Source organism: Meriones unguiculatus, chromosome 19 (assembly GCF_030254825.1).
Source record: "Meriones unguiculatus strain TT.TT164.6M chromosome 19, Bangor_MerUng_6.1, whole genome shotgun sequence".
NCBI lineage: Eukaryota > Metazoa > Chordata > Mammalia > Rodentia > Muridae > Meriones > Meriones unguiculatus.
Window position 1 is genome coordinate 7,368,634 of NC_083366.1, and position 18,572 is coordinate 7,387,205.

The following is an 18,572-nucleotide window of genomic DNA, read 5'->3' on the forward strand; positions in this document are numbered from 1 at the left end:
GGCGATTTGTCGCGAGGCATGGGCCCGATGGAGGAGCCGCGCACCACAAAAGATCCTGCCAAGAAAGACCCAGCCTCCACCCAGGCCAGGCGTGGCCACACCAGGCCCACTCCACGCGCCGTGTCCCCCTCGTCCAAGCACCTGCCGGGGTTGGCCAGCCCTGACAGCGCCGACGCGCAGGAGCCCTGCGTATCAAAGGGAAGATCAACGGGATTTGATTGTGATGATTGTGGTTTATAGCATAAAGGCTTGCTTAACAGAGAGATGTCGATGGCATGATAAGCGGAGTTATTTTTACACATCTGTATACACACACCTGAAAAGGAAATGTTTTGGTAGGCACGAATGAATTTTCTCTCTATAAAAACGTGTGCAGTTCATGGAGGACGGGTTTAAGCAGAAGGAGATGGTGGTGTTAGTTGACAGAAATGATTATACTGAGCTGAAGATAAAAACCATGCCGTCTCTTTAGTTATCACAGTTTGCGTGTGTATACCTCTTAACACTAGCTTGGATACAGAAGTCAGTAGCCATAGCGACCATCGAAGCTGCTTTATACGGGAGAGCGGCCCTGATGGAGGAGTTGCCTGTTCAGTGACAGTGCCAACTCTTTCAAAGTGCCCCTCGGCTTCGTGACGTCTGAAATGACGAGCTCTGGTACTTCAGTGTTCATTTCTTGACTTCAGTGTCTTTGCTTTCTGACACATTGTCATCTTCCTTCTTATCACTCATGTTTGTTTTTAAAAGCAAACGTTAAAAAATTACAGAATAGTTGTAGACTTACAGAGAAGTTGGTAAGAGTTCTTTCCCTGCCCTTAACTTTTCCCATAATTGACATTAGTCATGATTAACTAAGTTACTGTGGGACATTTGTCATAACTAATGAACGGATGTTAACACATTATTAACTAAGCTTCATATTTCATTTGGATTTCATTAACTTTTCACTTCCTTTTTTCTGTTCTTGGATTCTGTCCAGACTATATCACATTATGGTTAGTCCTGTCTCCTTGGTTGGGAGAGCTTGGCTGTTTATGACCTTAAGAGTCAGAATTATTTTTGGTTTTGATTGAAATGTAATTTACATAGTGACATGAAAATAGCTCAAAACACAGTCACCTGGGTTTTAACCATTACATCCACCTAATTGAGCCCTGTACAGAGAACATCAAATCTAATGTTTAAAACATTGTCTTGAAAATTTGCAGTTGTATTTGTAAAGTTTCCCTATTAATAACCACATTTTAATAACTGTTTTCTCCAGATCTTTCAAGTCCTACCTTCTATGTAAAACTGCTCAGGTTGCAAGGATGTTAAAGCGCTTTTAACCTGAAGGTAGCTTAATGAGTCACTGACCATCTACTTTGAATAGTCTTCTTTGGACAGAATTTAGGCTACTGACCTCTGTTCTACCGCCACCATAGGGACCCCATAGGCAGCTTGAATCCAGGAAAACCAGACGTCAGCCAGTCTGACTTCTCACAGGATGACTGGGGGATTTTAGCAACAGCCTTCTTGGCTTTTTAGCTTTTAATATTGAAGCAATAATTAATGCATTTATTTATGCACAGCCCTTGGGGGAACTGTTTTTAAGTACCACATCTGTAATTTTATCCTAGCTTGCTGGCTCCTAATTGTTAAAGAAAAAAAAGTCCACATTTCTTTAACTCTTGAGACTTTGACACTTGGTATAAACACCAAAGATGTGTTTTTAGGTGACGCAAACCAGCAGAACTGTCATTAACGACAAAGAAAGCAATGGCCATTGTCTTAAAGCCACACTAGAGCCCAGAGCTTGAGGCGCTTAGACGGGTAGTAACCAAACCCTACGTTAATAGACTCTGGTTTCTCTTCACTGCTGTGGTGTCACTCGAAGCAGCCCTAGTGAATTTCACTTTTCTTGTTGGATCTAGTGGCCATCAGAAAAAACAACAAAGCTGTATTTTACCATTTATGAACATATACTGTTTGATGTTTTGTTTAACAACACTCATACACATACAACCAAAAAAAAAAAAAAAAGAAGGAAGTAAAGAAAGAAAATAAGAAAGAAAGAAAACAACCAAAAACTTGCCAATTGAAGTGCAGACTCTCTGATCAGATTTAATTGAAGCTGTCAGACGTTCCTTGTGACTCCAAAAACTACCTTGTGCAAGGTTTTTGTTTTGTTTTGTTTTTTTCCCCTGCTTTTTATGCCAATGCATTTCTGGCCCATGTTTTCTTCCCCATTCCACAAATAAAAGCAAAATCAACCAGTTGACAAAGTTGACACTGTATGGGTCAACTTTGTATGGGTCAACTGTATGGGTAAGAAGAAAAAAAAGTATTAGTATTTTGCTATGACAGAAGCTTCCCCCTGCCCCAGAGCAGGGTTTCTCTGTGTAGCCCTGGCTGTCCTGAACTCACTTTGCAGACCAGGCTGGCCTCAAACTCACTCTGCCTGTCTCTGCTGGGATTAAAGGCCAGTGCCACCATGCCTGTTGACAGAAGCTCTTTTAAAAATCTTTGTAAGTTAGCATTAGAGTAGACATATTTTAGCTACACCACACATTTTAGTTCTTATTCAGATCAAGTAACATGTATAACTACCTTCCAGAATGATACTTTGGGAAGAAAATAGAAAACAAAATCCTGAGTAAAGTGTTGTTAGTGAAGGTTCCATTTAATTATGGCCAAGAGAATGAATGATGTTAAAGACCCTGGCATGTGACATTCTGTTGGTTGTCTGAAATTAGGGAAGTATAACTATCAGAAAAAATAAAGTGCATGTTTGTGCGCCTGTACACACATGCATTAGATACCAGAAACAGAATTCTGGTTTTGCCCTGTGTGCCCCAGAATCATAGATCTCAGGAGCTGAGGTCTGATTCTGATTTGGGTTGCTGGGTGGATGGTTTGACTAAGGATAAAAGGGTTGGGATGAAGAAGTGTGATTTCAGAGGCTTTAAGTGAGGGGGTGGGGAGCACAGAGTAGGAGTGTGCCCAGTGATGGGTGGGTGCGAGGTTGCAAAGGTGGGAGGGACTACCACATTAAGGTAGAGGGCCAGTAGGAGGCTGCCCTTGTGGCCATATGACAAAGGTCAGCAGATGTGCGCTCACAGGTATCCACCGAGGTCACGAACAACTGCTGGCTCCAGAACCTATGATAACTAATTCCATACGGAGCACCAAGAATGTTCTATGAGCCAACCAATCTCTGGGGAAAATCCCAACAGGTTAAGGAGATTGAAGACATAAAAGTATAGCAAAATGAGAAACGCAATTAAAGCCCACTGTAATCATTTTTCTAGGTTATCCTTTTCGATCCCTTTTTTCACCTTAATTCTCTGAGGCCAGGGTAATTTCCTGTGAGAAGAAACGCACGGCTTCAGGCAGGGGGAAAGGAGAAAGTCCTCTTATTGCCTCCTTGGGAACCAGGCACACACATGGTGCACACACATACATGCGGGCAGAACTCCCAGACATGTATCATAATAAAATAAATCTTTAAAAATTTAAAGGCTCTCAAGAAATGAAATATTAAATACTAAATCAAATAATAGAGCTTTGCTTTTTTTCAGGTTAAGCTTCAAAGAGAATGTAAAGTCACTGGAAATCACAGCTGGGCGGACAGTGGAAGCCAAACAAGAGCATGCGTCAACGTTCAGCGGGAAATACTGTGTTTTTTTCTGAATTAGGTGGCTGCTCTGATCTGCTTTGCATGTTGGTTGCTGACAGATCCACCACAATTTGTATGATTAGAAAAATAAAAAGAACCCAACACTCACATCTGAAAAAACTATTTACTGGGTACTTTTTTTTTTTTTTTTTTTTTAATGTGCTGGTTTCAGTGCTCAGTCAGAGAAAGGGTCAGAAGGCAAAGCAGCAAACAGGGAACTGGCATCTGGCCTCAGGAAGCTGGGTAAGGACATAAAGACTGGAGCAGGCAATGGTGACAATCATGCAGTAAAATTTGGATGGGGACACCTACCTGCTGACCCTTGTCAGCCAGAAAGGCATGGTCAGTGAGGTCACCCAGCAGGCCCCTTCCCAGAGCCACAGCACTGGCTCACGTGGGCCAAAGTTTCCAGATGTTTCCATCAAAGGCTATAGCTCAGGATCAAACAGAATTCATGGGGAAGTGTTTGTGGATGCGGCGTGGTGGTACCACAAGCCCAGCGTGTGCAAAGCTCTGGGCTCAACCTCCACACTCGGCACGGTGCACGCTCCTACAGTTCAAGAATATGGGTGGCTAAGAAAGATCATGTGTTTCAGGCCAGCTTGACCTGTAGAGTAAGACATTATGAGACTACGAGACAGAGGGAGAGAGAGAGAGAGAGAGAGAGAGAGAGAGAGAGAGAGAGAGAGAGAGGAGAGCAAAGAGAAGAGAGAGAGGGGGAGAGGAGAGAGAAAGGAGAGGAGAGGAGAGGATAAGAGAGGGGAGGGGAGGGAAGACAGAGAAGAGGGAGAGGAGGGGAGAGGGGGGAGAGGGAAGGGAAGGAGAGGGAAGAAGAGAGGAGAGAGGAGGAGGAAGAGAAGAGAGGTTAGAAAAGCAAAACTATGGAAAAACCTCTACTGCTTGACATGGAACATACTGCAAGCTAAATATGCAGTGGTCATGTAAGGACTGATCTGATAAAAACATCCATTTGCCTGCGTGCGTGTGTGTGTGTGTGTGTGTCACACACTGGGAAGCATCCTGTCACTCCCAGCCCCACTTATGTCTCTAAACGCTTGATGCCATTGACAGAGCCAAACCTGTTTGTCCTTTTCTAGAAAACATGATGTTAGGGTTGTTATGAAAGTTAAATGGGATAACCTTTGTAAATTTAACTGCTATATAGTATTAATAGATCTTAGGCAAAATGTAAAGTGTCTGAGGTCAGGGAATAATAAAAATGAGTACTTGCAGTTTAATTTATGTGGAAAAGTAGAATTGGCATTCTAGATTTTTTTCCCTTTTAATCTTTTATAGATTTTTTTCATGTAAATCATTTTGAAGGGTATGTTGGTAAAATAATATGATGTCCAGAGTCTGTTTAAAATAATGTTGTGCAGCTGGGATGAAGTTCAGTGGGAGAGTGCTTGCCTAGCACATGCAAGGCCTTGGGTTCAAGTCTTAGCACCGCAAAAATAAACAAGTAAATAAAACACTGCGTTGTTGCAGCTCAAGGGTGGGCTGTGTGCTTAGCATGCAATGGTGCAAAGCTCAGTGTCTAGCAGCACAATAACAGGCGGTAATAATGAGGGTGAAGATGGCTGCATGACTGGAGAAGGAGAACGTGTAGAGATGTCTTCCTGCTAATCAGCTGTTGAGGCTACAGGTGATGAAGCCTCGGCAGTGTGTGCTGTCTGTCTTTATGCAGGCTTGCACTTGTAATGAAAAGTTAAGAGACAACAATAATAAACTCATAATTTGTAGCTATATTTATATATATTCTCTGATGGAGTGTGAATGTCCAATTTTCTTTTCAGAGCTGCCGAGCATGACTATCTGTCAACCTGAGACAGAATCACGTTGCTACGGCAACTCTTCACTAAGTGGTTGTGGAGTCAAAATGCCGGCAGCATCTTATCCAGGAGAGGGTTTGTATATGAGAAAGAGGATTAGCTCAACAAGCCTTCTAGGCTCTTCTGCCCTTGGGAGAGCTTCCATCCCTTGCCTGCCATGAGGGACAGAGGTACAGACAACCCCAGGACTTCAAGATTAAGTGAAAGATCCTTAGAGACAAATCGAGGTGGAAGAAATCACCTTGATTCATAGTCCTTGCTGTTTGCTGGAGCTCATGGCCCTGGTAGGCAGTGGTTGGCAGATAGACAATCAGACCTTCTCAGGAAGACAGACCCTTGGCACATACTATTTCTTTCCTTTTAGGCCACTTCCCAACATGTGTGACTGATCAGTGATAGGGGACCTGGCCCAAGCCCCACTTCCAGCCACAGACTCAGTTTCCATGGAGGCCCACTAGCAATTTTAGAGACACAGAAAGCTATCCTGTGGCTGGGGAATTGCTGGCCATCATTAAGTTCATCCCCTGCCTTCAGAGAGATCCTGCTAAATCATTCTAGTTGGTGACTTTTGTGACAAGTAAGGGTCTCTCTGCAAAAGTCCCATGAATCAACCCCACAAATGACCAGGCCATTCCTGTTCTATAGCTTGGCTGTGGCTCCCTTGTTTGCTGGGTCACCCTAGGCAAGTCATTTTACCTGTCTGTGCGCATTCTCTTTTACATCACTGTTTCCTCAGGGTTTGGAAAGCAGGATTAGACCCGCAGATGAGCACCAAAGAATGCCCAGGTGACTGTACTGCATGTGATGAGGAGACTTTGGGGTCACTTCAGGTGCCTCCTGCCACCATTTCTTCCTCTTCATTAACTTCTTCTTTTTAAAGAGTCTCACCAGCCAGCCTAGGCTAGTCCCAGGAAGTCTCCTCAATTTTCCAATAATTAACCCCTTTTACAGTTTCTGGGCATTAAACAAGCACCTGTGTCCTAGAATGTGGCTCTGCCTTCATCAAATGCCTGAAGGGCCTCTTCCCCCACTCTGAGCTGCCTCCCTCTTTCAGCTTTTCTCCACCCAAGAACTCAGTTCTTTCTGATGCAAAGTATCATCAAACAGTCCAAAGACACAGCACAACCCAGAGAGCTGCTTTCCGGGGTTGTCTGACAGTACTGAGATGTTTGGTTGCCTCTGAACACAGGGTCTGATTTCACAGCCCTGCCCACACACACTTAGTGCTGGCTACTAGACGCCCCGGCCTCCTGCTTGGCAGCAGGGGGTCCAGTCCTTCCTAACTCGCCAAAGTTAGCTAACACTTACTGTGGTGTCTCTCCATGGTTCGGAACAGATGTTTCCATGAGGCCACTTCTATGCTTTTACCTTCAGGGAGAAATGAAGTATAAACCCCCATGCATACCAGCACACACACACACACACACACACACACACACACACACACACACACGCACGCACTAAACTTGAAAACAGTAATGTGAACTCTCTTTGGTTTTCAGGATGTTTGCTGCCTGTCAGGTTGAATGGCATATTAACTGTAGAAGGGTATCCTCCCTGGCACCTGTTGCAGTGTGCTGGCTTTGGAGGGTGACAGGCACGCCTGTCCTAAACTTCCCAGAGTGGAGCCCATTAAGCACACCGGGGCTGAGGCGTGTGATGAGACTGTGTGAGCATGAAGAGTGATGATATGAGCACAACCTCCCTTGAGTCCAAAGGGCAATAGGGAGCTATGCTAAGCTCTGGAGAAATGAAAGCGTCTTCAGATCTTTCTAGCTCGTGGTTTGTCTCTAGTTATTTCATGGGTCTACAAAAGTAGCATCAGAGCCAGTGAGATGGCTCTTTGGGTAAGACGTTTGCTGCACAATCCTAACCTGAGTGCCAGCTCTCTGCCTGAGTTTGATCCTGGCAGTTTCCTTCAGGGGAAGGAAAGAACCAAATTGTCCTCCGATCTCCGCATGACCCTGTGCCACCCACCCCCGTGAAAGTGACAGTGACGAATAAAAATGTAATTCTAGGAGTCACGTCAGAAGGGGAAGTGACATCCTTGAAGACTGTGTGCCCAGGTGACCTGAAGCCTTTAACCAGAGGCTCAAGCAAGCTGTGGGTGTGAGCTACCCGGTGACTGCAAAATTACAGTTAGGGGTGGCATTGCTCACACCCATGGTGGGCTACAGGGTAACACAGAGCTCAGCCAGGGCCGCTCAGCAAGACCCTGTTTCAAACAGAAAGTGGAAAGAGGTGGGTTTAACTCAGCAGGAAAGCACTGAGGCCCTAGGTTCAATTCCCAGTACCAAAAAAACTAAAATTAAACACCAGTGGTGTGGTTAGGGGTGTGGCTCAGAGCTGGAGTGCTTCCATAGCAAGTGTGAGGACCTAGGCTCATTCCCTATCACACACACTCACACACACACACTCACACATACTCACTCACACACATACTCACTCATACACACATAAAGAGACACACACATACTCTCACATACATACACATGTACACACATTCACATATACTCACTCTCACACACACATATACACACTCACATACACACACATGTACACACACACACACACACACACACACACACATCTCACTGCCTCAGTGGAACATTTTCCTCCTTTCCTGAAAACATAGCGAATACTAGTTATGGAGCGGTGACTAGAAGTTCAAGAAATGTGTGAAATAATCTGTTTCTTGGGAATATTTGCCATCTCTTAAAAAAGCAATAAAAGTCAAGATTCCAAGCTGAAAAGCAAGTTAAAATCCCAGCAATGCTTGCAGAGTCCTTTGGAGGATGCAGATGAGGGATCTGCACAGAAATGCTGGAAGGCCCAGCCTGACCGACTGTGGGTGAGCCCTGCAGCCAGGTGTGGGGTGCTCCCAAGACCTACCCGTGGGTCACTCGTGCTGCCGCTGAGTGGTCTCTCTCTTCTTGATCTCTGCCAAGCCCCTGGCACCTCAGAGTCTTCGAAAAGCGCCTGTGCTTGGTGCTGGGTGCGCTGTCTTCTCCGGCTGCCATCCACCATGGGATTCTATTCTCTCCCCTCTCCACTCAGAGCAAATTGAAGCTGAGTGCTGCAGGGGCTGCCTCAGTCCACACAGCTCACCGTGTTGGGTTTAAGGGCATCTCCTCCACGGCCACTGATGTTCCTTGCTTCAAACCCCACATTCTGGATACTATTGGAATGGCTTTTGGTTTGCAGCCCTTTCTATTGAATTAAAAGCTGTCTACTCTAAATACTGTAGCCAAAGTCACAGGGGCAGATTTGAGTCCCAGACATTCTTTTCTCTTCCTCTGTGTCTCAGAACTAGCCACTGAGTCTCAGTTTATCCATCTGGAAAATGAGCTCATAAGCTAACCTCCATGACAGGAATGTCCCCAGGAGTGTGCCTGCTCTTGGCCCTCACAGCTTTCACTGGCCCTGTGGGACCACACTGCTGCTCCCGTTAGTGTTGTTTCTACCGTGGCCACATTGTGCTGGGATTCAGTGGTAAGCTGTGCAGACAAAACCGAGAACAGCGTGAGGGACTCAACCTTAAAAAGTACCTGACTTCTGCCATAGTCCCAGCTTAGTAACTCTGATTTCCCCTTTGACACGGTTTTTCCCCTCTTTAAATAGCCTCTGTGACCTGAAGGGCACAGCTGACTGTACATTTCTTGCATGTGTGTTTTTTAAAATACTTTAAGCATGTTGGAAAAATGTCTTAAGTATTTATTGTTCTTGGTTTCATTTTTATTTTGTTTCACATTTTGTTCTGTTTTCTTTCACTCTAGTGTCCCCAGGAACTTGAAGCTTGACTAACTCATTCCTGTGCCACCACCTAAAAATTCTTCTACCCATGGACCCAGATCATGTGTGGTTCCTGCTTCTGGCCCCACCACCTATCACAGGGAGCGTGCAAAATCCCAGACTCGGAGGACTTGCTGTGCAGTGCTGTGCAGGTTTGCTTCAGCCACCCTTTGGCTTGTCAGGAGACTACCCAAGAGGAAGAGGAGTCTTCAAAGAGTCTAACGAGGGCTGCTAAGATGTCTCAGAGGGTAAAGCAGCTCGTGGCTGAGCCTTATGACTTGAGGTTTTCCTATGAGCCCATACAGTAGGAGAAAACTGACTCAGAAAACTGAACTGTCCTCTGACCCCTACGTGCATAATGATGTGCTGAGTGGAAAGCCAATTAATTATAGCCCCTTTTCCATGATGGGGATCAAGGATAACCAAGAGTTTCTAGTAGCTACCTCTGTTGTTATCTCTGTTTACTGATGTGGATTTTTGAAATTATCAGACCAAAGGGGAACTTGAGTTTGTGGAATTAATGTGCACCTTCAAGTCCAATGCCTGGTTTGCCTGAAGCCCCAAGGCCTGGTTCCTGTGAGGCTGCAGGTACCGGGGGTGTGGTGGGGGTTCCTGTTGAAATGTGCTCTCTAAGAGAAGCAGGTCCCCAAACTGGGGGGGAGGTGTGTGACAAGCCCTGGTTGGTAGAGAACAACGCTGGGAAGAACAGCCACAGACTCTTCATTGCTCTTCTAGCCGACATCCACACCCCAATTGCTGCCAGTAAGCTCAGCTTTCCTGTGAACACGAATAGAAATCCTCCCCTGCCTGGGGAGACCGGCAGTGGGCCCAGTGCGGGCTCAGGAGGCAGCGCCAACCCTTCCAAGCTTGTCTCCTGTGGGTTGCTAGCCTTGCACATGGCCTGAAAACTCTCTCTTAAGTCACAAGCACTAGTTTGTCATTCCTCTTTGGGTGGGAATGCTGATTTTGAGATTCCTGGGCTGTAACAAAGAATCCCAGTAGCTGCAGCTCCAGTTTCTTCACGCAACACACATCAGAAACATGATCAAATAATCGCATCTCCTAGGAACCTCCAGCATGTTGGGTAGGCGGGGTCTGCAGCAGATGATAGGATATAAGAAGTCAGGGAAAATTAAAGGAGGAATAGGCCCTTAAATGACAGCCATGTGACACAGAAAAGGAGAATGCAAGACCTAGAATGAGAACAGTGTGGCACAGTAAAACAATTGCCAGGGAGTCCTGGGAGGTGCGCACAGAAGAAGGAGACAGGAAGATTTTCCTGGCAGGAGACAGCGCGTGCAAAGGCCGAGGGGCAGGATGCACTATGGAGTAGGCTGCTCAGACCACAGCAGTGCAAAAGCAGAGCAGGACCTGGGGCCACCTGGGAGGGCCTCAGATTTGAAGGAAGAGCCCAGGTTGTTGCCAGGCTGTGTTCATTCTTCCCTCTCCTTCTCGTCCCCACTCTCCCTTCTACCTCTCCCTCCCTTCCCCCTGTCTGTCTTTTGCTAGTGCTGCTGATCAAACCCCGGGCTTCGCATGTGCTGAGGAAGAACTCTTAGTGAGTTACAGCCCAGCCCTTTGCATATGATGATCGACACCCACGTCACAGGCCACTTATCTCTTAGCCATGCATCACAAGCATCTTTTTTTCTTCTTGAGAGTTATTTCCACGGCAGGATGGTGTCACTCAGCCACTTCCTGATCATAAGATATTTGGGTTCTTTTCAGTTGTTGTTGTTTTATAATACATTAGTCGGGGCCATTTTGTATGTACACATTTTCCCCCTCCTATATAAAAGTGACCCCATGTTAGGACGTGTGCCTGGCTGTCACACCAGTTTAACAGGACGATATTGATTTCCTTGACTATTTAATGGTGAGAAACCAATCTTCTATTTCCAGTTTATGTTCTTCTAATGTCTTGTAAAATTTAATATGTCATCATAATACCTAACAAGTAGTCTTAGGGCAACAGATAAAGTTATAAAGTAATTTAGTGAACAGATAAAAAATAGAATATCAATTGGTTTTATACCCCAGTAAATCTGTGGCCTATGGAGACCAGCAGAACAATTATAGACTCAGCAGGAGTTCTACTATAACGCTATCTTATTATTTAAAAATCAATGTGTTTTCTAAGGGCTAAATAAATTGTTCTTTGGCAGGAAGGCATTAAGAGAAGCCAATAAGCTTTACAGTCATGTACTGATAGTGACCAAGGACCCATGTGATTTAGATGCCACCATTCCCTGTTTATGTGGTCCAGGCACAAATCTTTGCCTAAGCCACTGTCCCTGTATTTCAGAGCTTTCCATTCTAACAGCACAGCCACATTTGTTGTCTTGAGCACAGGAAAGTGTAGCCCGGCCCTGGAGGGTCACCACAGCAGAGTTCCACTGGTTTAAAATACAGTGACTTCTCTGATCAGCATCAAGCAGGAAAAAGCTGTGCGTTTTCTGGGCCTTTAGAATGAACCCCCAAATCAATTTACAACTGTAGTCATGAAAAGCTCTGAGCAAGATTGCTGTCAGACTCCACTTCAAAGGCCAGGTTCTAAGGGGGGATTTCACTCCCTCCAGCTGCCTCCAGGATAGGACCCTACTCTTAAAAGATTTGTTTGAAATATATGTAAAATCCATCTGCTTCCCAGGGAAATAGCCGATATCACTGAGTGAAAGCCAGGCCTAAAGTGGAGCAGCTGCCTGTGGTCTGACGCTGCCTGGTGGATAGAGAGTTGTTAGGCAGGCTTGCCATTTCCAGAGGGTAACTCGGAGGGGCTGGACAGCCCTGGGACATTTACAGAGTTGGTTGTGTGGGGCGCATACATTAAAGCTGGAATATAGACTCTCCTGGACCCAGAGACTGCATGGAAACTGCTGACTAAGCTGCACACAGAAAGCCGCTGAAGTCCACAATTTACCATGGCTAGCAGGACTCCTGGGCCCATGGGGTGTCTTCCCTGCTGTTAGCGACTACCCCTTCTGAGATGCGTGTGGTCAGGGTGAGCACACTCAGGCCGTCCACGTCTCTTCCCTTCGAGTCCTAAGAGTTTGGTATCACCAGTTCAATGACTATTTAATAATCCTTGTAAAATCTGGTCATTTGATGATTAGATTTCAGCAGTTGTCAGAGTTCTAGGTGACATTCCAAACTAAAACCCCAGGTACAATTATTGCTTCAAGATGCTCAGCCCCAGGTTGCCAAAATATTAATCTGGGCCTTGGCAGCAAATTGGTTTTTATCTTGGAGTCTCTGGAATAATATTTTGGGCAACTTCTAAATGCATCAGATTGAAGGGGGAGGGGGAGAACATTTCACTGGACCCTTCAACGTGGAAACACAACGTGAGCAGACAGACAGACCCACTCTGAATTTATAATTGTTTTTCAACACGTATGTCACAGAGCAGAGTGGCTGAAGGAGGCAAGAAAAGCTTTCTTTTTCTTTCTTTCTTTCTTTTCTTTTCTTTTTTTCTTTTTCTTTTCTTTTCTTTCTTTCTTTCTTTTTTTTTTTTTTTGCCACAGGACACAGGGATTGTTCATTTAGGGGGATTTGCTGTTCTATTCTGGGATCCTGATGGTGGACCCCACTCAGAGGAGGGAGATGATGGAGCAGGAGCAGCACAAAGGGAAGAATAATTAATCAGGTGGTTATTTGGCACTTGTCCAGAGGTTCCCTGGCAACATGAACCTTTCGGCTGTCAGCAATCAGAGCACAGGCAGCTTTCAATTACCACAGCTACTGGAGGGGCAGTGATGTGGGGAATCCAAACCAGCTGATAATCCCTCCAAATCAGTTAACTTACCTTTTGAAAGATTTGTGTGTTCGTACACAGTTTCTTCCTCCCTCATTATGTTCCACCTAAAGCAAAAATAAAATGGATCTGCATTCCTTAGGCACACACCAGTTGATAAGAAGGTTGGCCAGAGGAAACTGGTTCCCAAATTAAACACTTCGACTGGTTTGTCCACTCATGGGTTATCAAGAAGCTGATATAAGTGATTTCATAGACTCACTGGGCCAGAAAGTACCAAAAGATCTTTCACTTGTTTTGCTGGAAAAAGAAATGGCACCTGAGTCAGCTGCCCCTCAGTGTCCCTCCAGCTGCCCCTCAGTGTCCCTCCAGCTATCACAAGAATTCTCCTTGTTTGTTTCGTTAACCAGATTTTTTTCACGGGGAGAAGTCAGGAGGACTCAGGTGTGGTGTTGGCTCAAGTCTGCTTCCAGGCCTGTGGTCTAATAGAAAAGCTATCAAACTGCCAATGGTCCCAATCCCAGCAGCTCATGTGAGGAGCTTTGAAAACATCTTTGGTGTGGATATGTAAATCCAACACTCAGAAACAGAGGCAAGAGAAACATGAAACTGAGAATACCCTGACACTTTGTCTAAAAAAATAAAATAAAAATAAAATAAAAATAAAGGTTCCAGGCCAATTGAATGAAAATCTGGAATGGTTACGGGGCTTGGAGGCACTGTGGGTGAGGCCTGGGCACCAGAGTGTAAAGAGAATTTAATTCAAAGGGGACAACGTTGATAATCACGGCCCAGAATGTTCACCTTCTCTTCTAGTGGCTACATAGTCTCAGCAATCCCCTCAGGGCCCTGTTCCTCAATTTCCTCTGTAATAAACTGATGAAGATGACATATTAATACTTGACTTGGTAAGTTGCTGAGAGGATGAAATGGTTTAACACAGAAAACAGTTCTTTTTTTTAACAGTTATTATTATTATCATTTATTACAATTTATTCAATTTGTATCCCAGCTGTATCCGCCTCCCTCATCTCCTCCCAATCCCACCCTCTCTCCTCCCATGTGCCTTCCCTAGCCTACTGATAGGGGAGGTCCTCCTCCCCTTCCATCTGATCCTAGCCTATCAGGTTTCATCAGGATTGGCTGCATTGTCTTCCTCTGTGGCCTGGCAAGGCTGCACCCCCCAGGGGGAGGTAATCAGCCACTGAGTTAATGTCAGAGACAGCCCCTGTTCCCCATACTAGAAAACCCACATGGAGATTGAGTCTATGGGCTACAATCTGAGCAGAGGTTTTAGGTCCTTTCCATGCATGGTCCTTGTTGTTTGGCCTTTTTTTTTTTTTTTTGGCTCTGTCGGTCTCCTTTTGGAGCTCCTGTCCTCTCCAGGTCTTTCTATCTCCCCGTTCTTTCATAAAATTCCATGCATTACATCTAAAGTTTGGCTTTGTGTTTCAGCCTCTGCTTCCATACCTCGATCATAGAATCTTTCAGAGGCCCTCTGTGGTAGGCTCCTGTCCTGTTCGCTGTCTTCTCCTGTTTCCAATTTCTATTGCGGTTGTCCTTCTGGATGAGGATTGAGCATTTTCCCTAGGCTCTTTCTTGTTGTTTAGCTTCTTTAGGAGTATAGATTTTAGTATGCTGAAATACCTTAATACCTAAAAATATATAAATATTATCTGTTGCTATTACTACCATGCTAATAATATACCATGCTGTTAATATTATCACATGAGGGCCCAAAGAGGAAAGGGTGTGTGACAGGTGTGTCTAAAGACACTGTGCTGAACAGGGAGCCCTTCGGAAATGTTGGCTTGAGAGTAAGATCTAAGCTTCTCACTCAACAAAATATCCAAGGTGTAGAAAGAAAGCTGGAAAGAAACATCAGCTGTTAAAAATGGACTCACTGCTAACTTGATACAGGAGAAAGAGAACATTTCGATAGGTTGAACTTGGGGAGCATCTGCAGTGTTTTAAGTTACCAAAGCATCTGGCCATTATTCTCAACACTTCCCATCATTCAACAGCTACTGACTGCTTGGATTTAAAGCATGCCTGAGAATGGTGTGCTGGCTTGGCTGGTGTGTGCCAGCCAAGCGTCTCCTTACAAGGGACAAATCTCTAAATAGACATTCGATTTTCTAGGCTCCTTGTAGCTCTGTTTTCTGGTGGTTTTAAGAAGTTTTGAATTATAATTACTGGATTTCCAGGAATATTTTGGTTTCTCACTGTGTTAGACTGTATTCAGAAATTAATTGAAAGACTGAACCCCCCACCATAGTTATATGACAAAGGTGGAGCCCCGAGAATGGGATTAGTGTGCTCCTGACAGGTGAGACAGTGCTCCCTGCTACAAGCCTGGCACCTGGCCAGAATGCAACACGCCAGTGTCCTGACCTTGGACTGCAGACTCCAGAACCAGGAGAGAGAAATTTATGTTATTTACAAGGTACCTAACTTGCAATTCTGTAATAGTAGCCTGAATCTAGACACCCGTGTTCTTTTATTAACAAATGGATACATGGCCAGTTTTGGATTAGACAGGCAGGCTATAAAGAGGGTAAAGCAAACTCCAAGGATTTTAAACAAGTGCTTCCTACAAAATGCTGGCAGGCAGGCATCTTTTAAAGGAAACCTATAGAAAAAATGTTCATTGGTTAGAATACACAAGACATAGATTTGTAAATTATACATGCTCTAAGATTCCAGAATTTAGCTCACTTCTGCTACTAACAAAATAATTTCAAGTTGATTTGCAATTTTTTTAGATTTATTTATTTATTATTTATACAGTGTTCTGCCTGCATGTGTGCCTTCTGGCCAGAAGCGTAAATCTCATTATGGATGGCTGTGAGCCACCATGTGGTTGCTGGGAGTTGAACTCAGGACCTTTGGAAGAGCAGCCAGTGCTCTGAACCTCTGAGCCACCTCTCCAGCTCTGATTTGCAATTTTTAAATCTTTTTTTCTTTTAACCAGAGTGCCTATGTAGGCCAGGCAGCCCTTGGCATAGACTGCCCTTGGCAGCCTCCTGAGTGCGAGGTCTATCAGTGTGCATCTTCACCCTCTCAGTGAGAGACCATGCTTCATGGACCTGTCAATGAGTTTGTGCTCACAAACCCCATACTGGAATCCTATCAGGAGCACAGGCCCTTGCCTTTAGAGTTTACAGTAACCTCAATGTTCTGGAAAAGTCTCTCTGGCAGCCAGGCTGGGTACAGACACTGGAATGGGGATAAATGAGCTGGCAGGCCCTACACCATCCAGACATGGAAAAGCAGATGGGAGATTAAGAGGCTTCCCAGTCGCTTTCTCTAGATGTTACTAGAGCCGGCTCCTTCGTAACACTAAACACTTGCCGACTTTTATCACCTGAGTGCTGGGGACAGGCATGTGCCAGTACTTTCCTCCTCTGCTGGCCATCTTCACACAGCATAACCCACCAAGAGTCCGGCTGGACTTAGCAAGCCTTATTACAAAGCCACGACTTCTCTGCACCTCAGCTCCTTCATTTACGTGAATGAGAATAAAGCAGATAACATGTCAAGTGCTGGCCCTGGCCCACAATGGGCATGTAATAGCCATCAACATTTAACACTGTGCTTGTCACATTATATGACAGCTTGACTCTCGATCTGGATAAGGCCACAGCAGGAGGACGTTCCTCTGTGGCGGTGGAAAGTCAAGCGGGAACCCACAGGCAGTAGGACAGGGGAACCCACAGGCAGTGGGACGGGGCAAACCCACAGGCAGTGGGACGGGCGAACCCACAGGCAGTGGGACAGGGCGAACCCACAGGCAGTGGGACGGGGGGGACCCACAGGCAGTGGGACGGGGGGGGGGACGGGGGAAACCCACAGGCAGTGGGACGGGGGAAACAGGCTTCCCCTGTGTTTGTCTGAAAAGTAACTGCTATAACCGTCCCACATTATAACTGGATTTTCTCCATAGTTTGTTGGGTTTTCCATTTACTCTATAGCCCAAACAGGGAAACCCAAACTGCAGCAACCTGACTGATTGCTTCCTAAATTTAAATCTCAATTTCTCTTACTTTGATTACAGTGTGTGGTATCATTCCTTTTTCACTTGTTAAATGCAATTATTATTATTATTATTTTTTTTTCTCCAGATGGGTTCTCAAACATTTCTTTTAATCACACTTGGTCAGTTCCAAAAAATGAGCCTGGAAAATACTGGCAAATAACATGGATTAAGGAGGTTACTCAAGGTGCATGACACCAACAGTTGAATGATTTGTTGAGAGCAACAAGTGTTTATAGAAATCCACTAGGGTTAAGGAGCTGCAGAGGCTAATGAAAGGCTTCTCTGGAGGGGCTTCCAGAGTTGTGGAGAAATGATTAATAATACAGGATAATGGCCGGATGGATGGCTCAGCAGGAGAGTGCTTGCCTGGCAAGCATGCGGAGCGAGTTTGGTGCCCAGACCAATGTGAAAGGAAGAAAGGAGCATGGTGGCGCATCCCTGGAGTGCCAGCTGTGGGGGCATAAGGCGCTGTGCAGATGGGCACGACCCAGGGCTCACCAGCCAGCTAGCACAGCGGGGTGAGCTGAGTGCAGGCTAGTGACAGGCCCTACCTCAGGAAAGGGGAAAAGGTGGGCAACAGCTACAGAATGGCACCTGAGTTTGGGTTTTGCCCTCACAATTCATATCCACCCATGAACACACACACACACACACACACACACACACACACGCACACACAATACACACACACATACACACACACACAAAATAGGAAACTAGGAGAAAATGTTTATAGGCAGCTGAGCTATTGTTGCTCATTTCCTCTGAGCCTTACTTTCGTCATTAACAAAGCAGAGAGCAGCCACACTGTTCTTGATGACATTAGGAAGATTAAGTGAAGAAATCCCCGAAAAGTACTTACACATTTGCTGGCAAAGCAGCTGGTAAAAGGTGAGAAATGCTTTTCAAATAATTTACAAACTAATCTTCGACATGATTTAAACGCCTGCTTAATGCCAACCATTCAGAGCCTGTGCCTCAGGGCTTGACATGAGAAGGCAGGGCAGGGACTTTACTTGGGTTCCTGAGGGTAACTGGATAGAAGAAAAGATAGGGTGTTTGTTTGTTTGTTTGTTTGTTCTGTTTTTTACACATAATCTTTGGGTTTGTGGGAAATAGTTATCAACTAAAAACCTGGAGACAAGTGAGGTTGAAGATCCTGCGAGTCAAATTTTCTAAGCAAGCGGCACTGTGCAAACGAGCTTACCTGACTTTTCCCAGGGTGCTGTCTGCGGTCTGTGACCACGCCTTGTTTAACTGCAGTGATAAGCACTCAGGGACCCTCAGCTGAACTCGTGGGACTTTGGACTTTGCAGAAGTGAACAAGCTTCACTATCTATTGCTAACGTCGGTGATTGTGCCAGGAGATCATTTTTCCAGCTTGCTTTGCACTGAAAGTCTGCCCACAACAGGTATCGTTAAAGTGTTAGAGCTCCCAGAAGACAGGCCACTTAAAAAAGACATGTGTTCCTGATTGGTTTTACCAGCTTTAGTACA

At 45.2% G+C, this 18,572-nt stretch overlaps 1 long non-coding RNA gene across 1 annotated transcript; it reads left to right on the forward strand.

The window, feature by feature from the left end:
- Positions 1 to 344: 344 nt before the first annotated feature.
- On the forward strand, positions 345 to 3,778 carry LOC132649357 (uncharacterized). The gene is made up of 2 exons (XR_009587794.1): positions 345 to 657; positions 3,561 to 3,778. It is a non-coding gene; the product is annotated as an uncharacterized LOC132649357 (long non-coding RNA).
- The last annotated feature ends 14,794 nt before the right edge of the window (positions 3,779 to 18,572 follow it).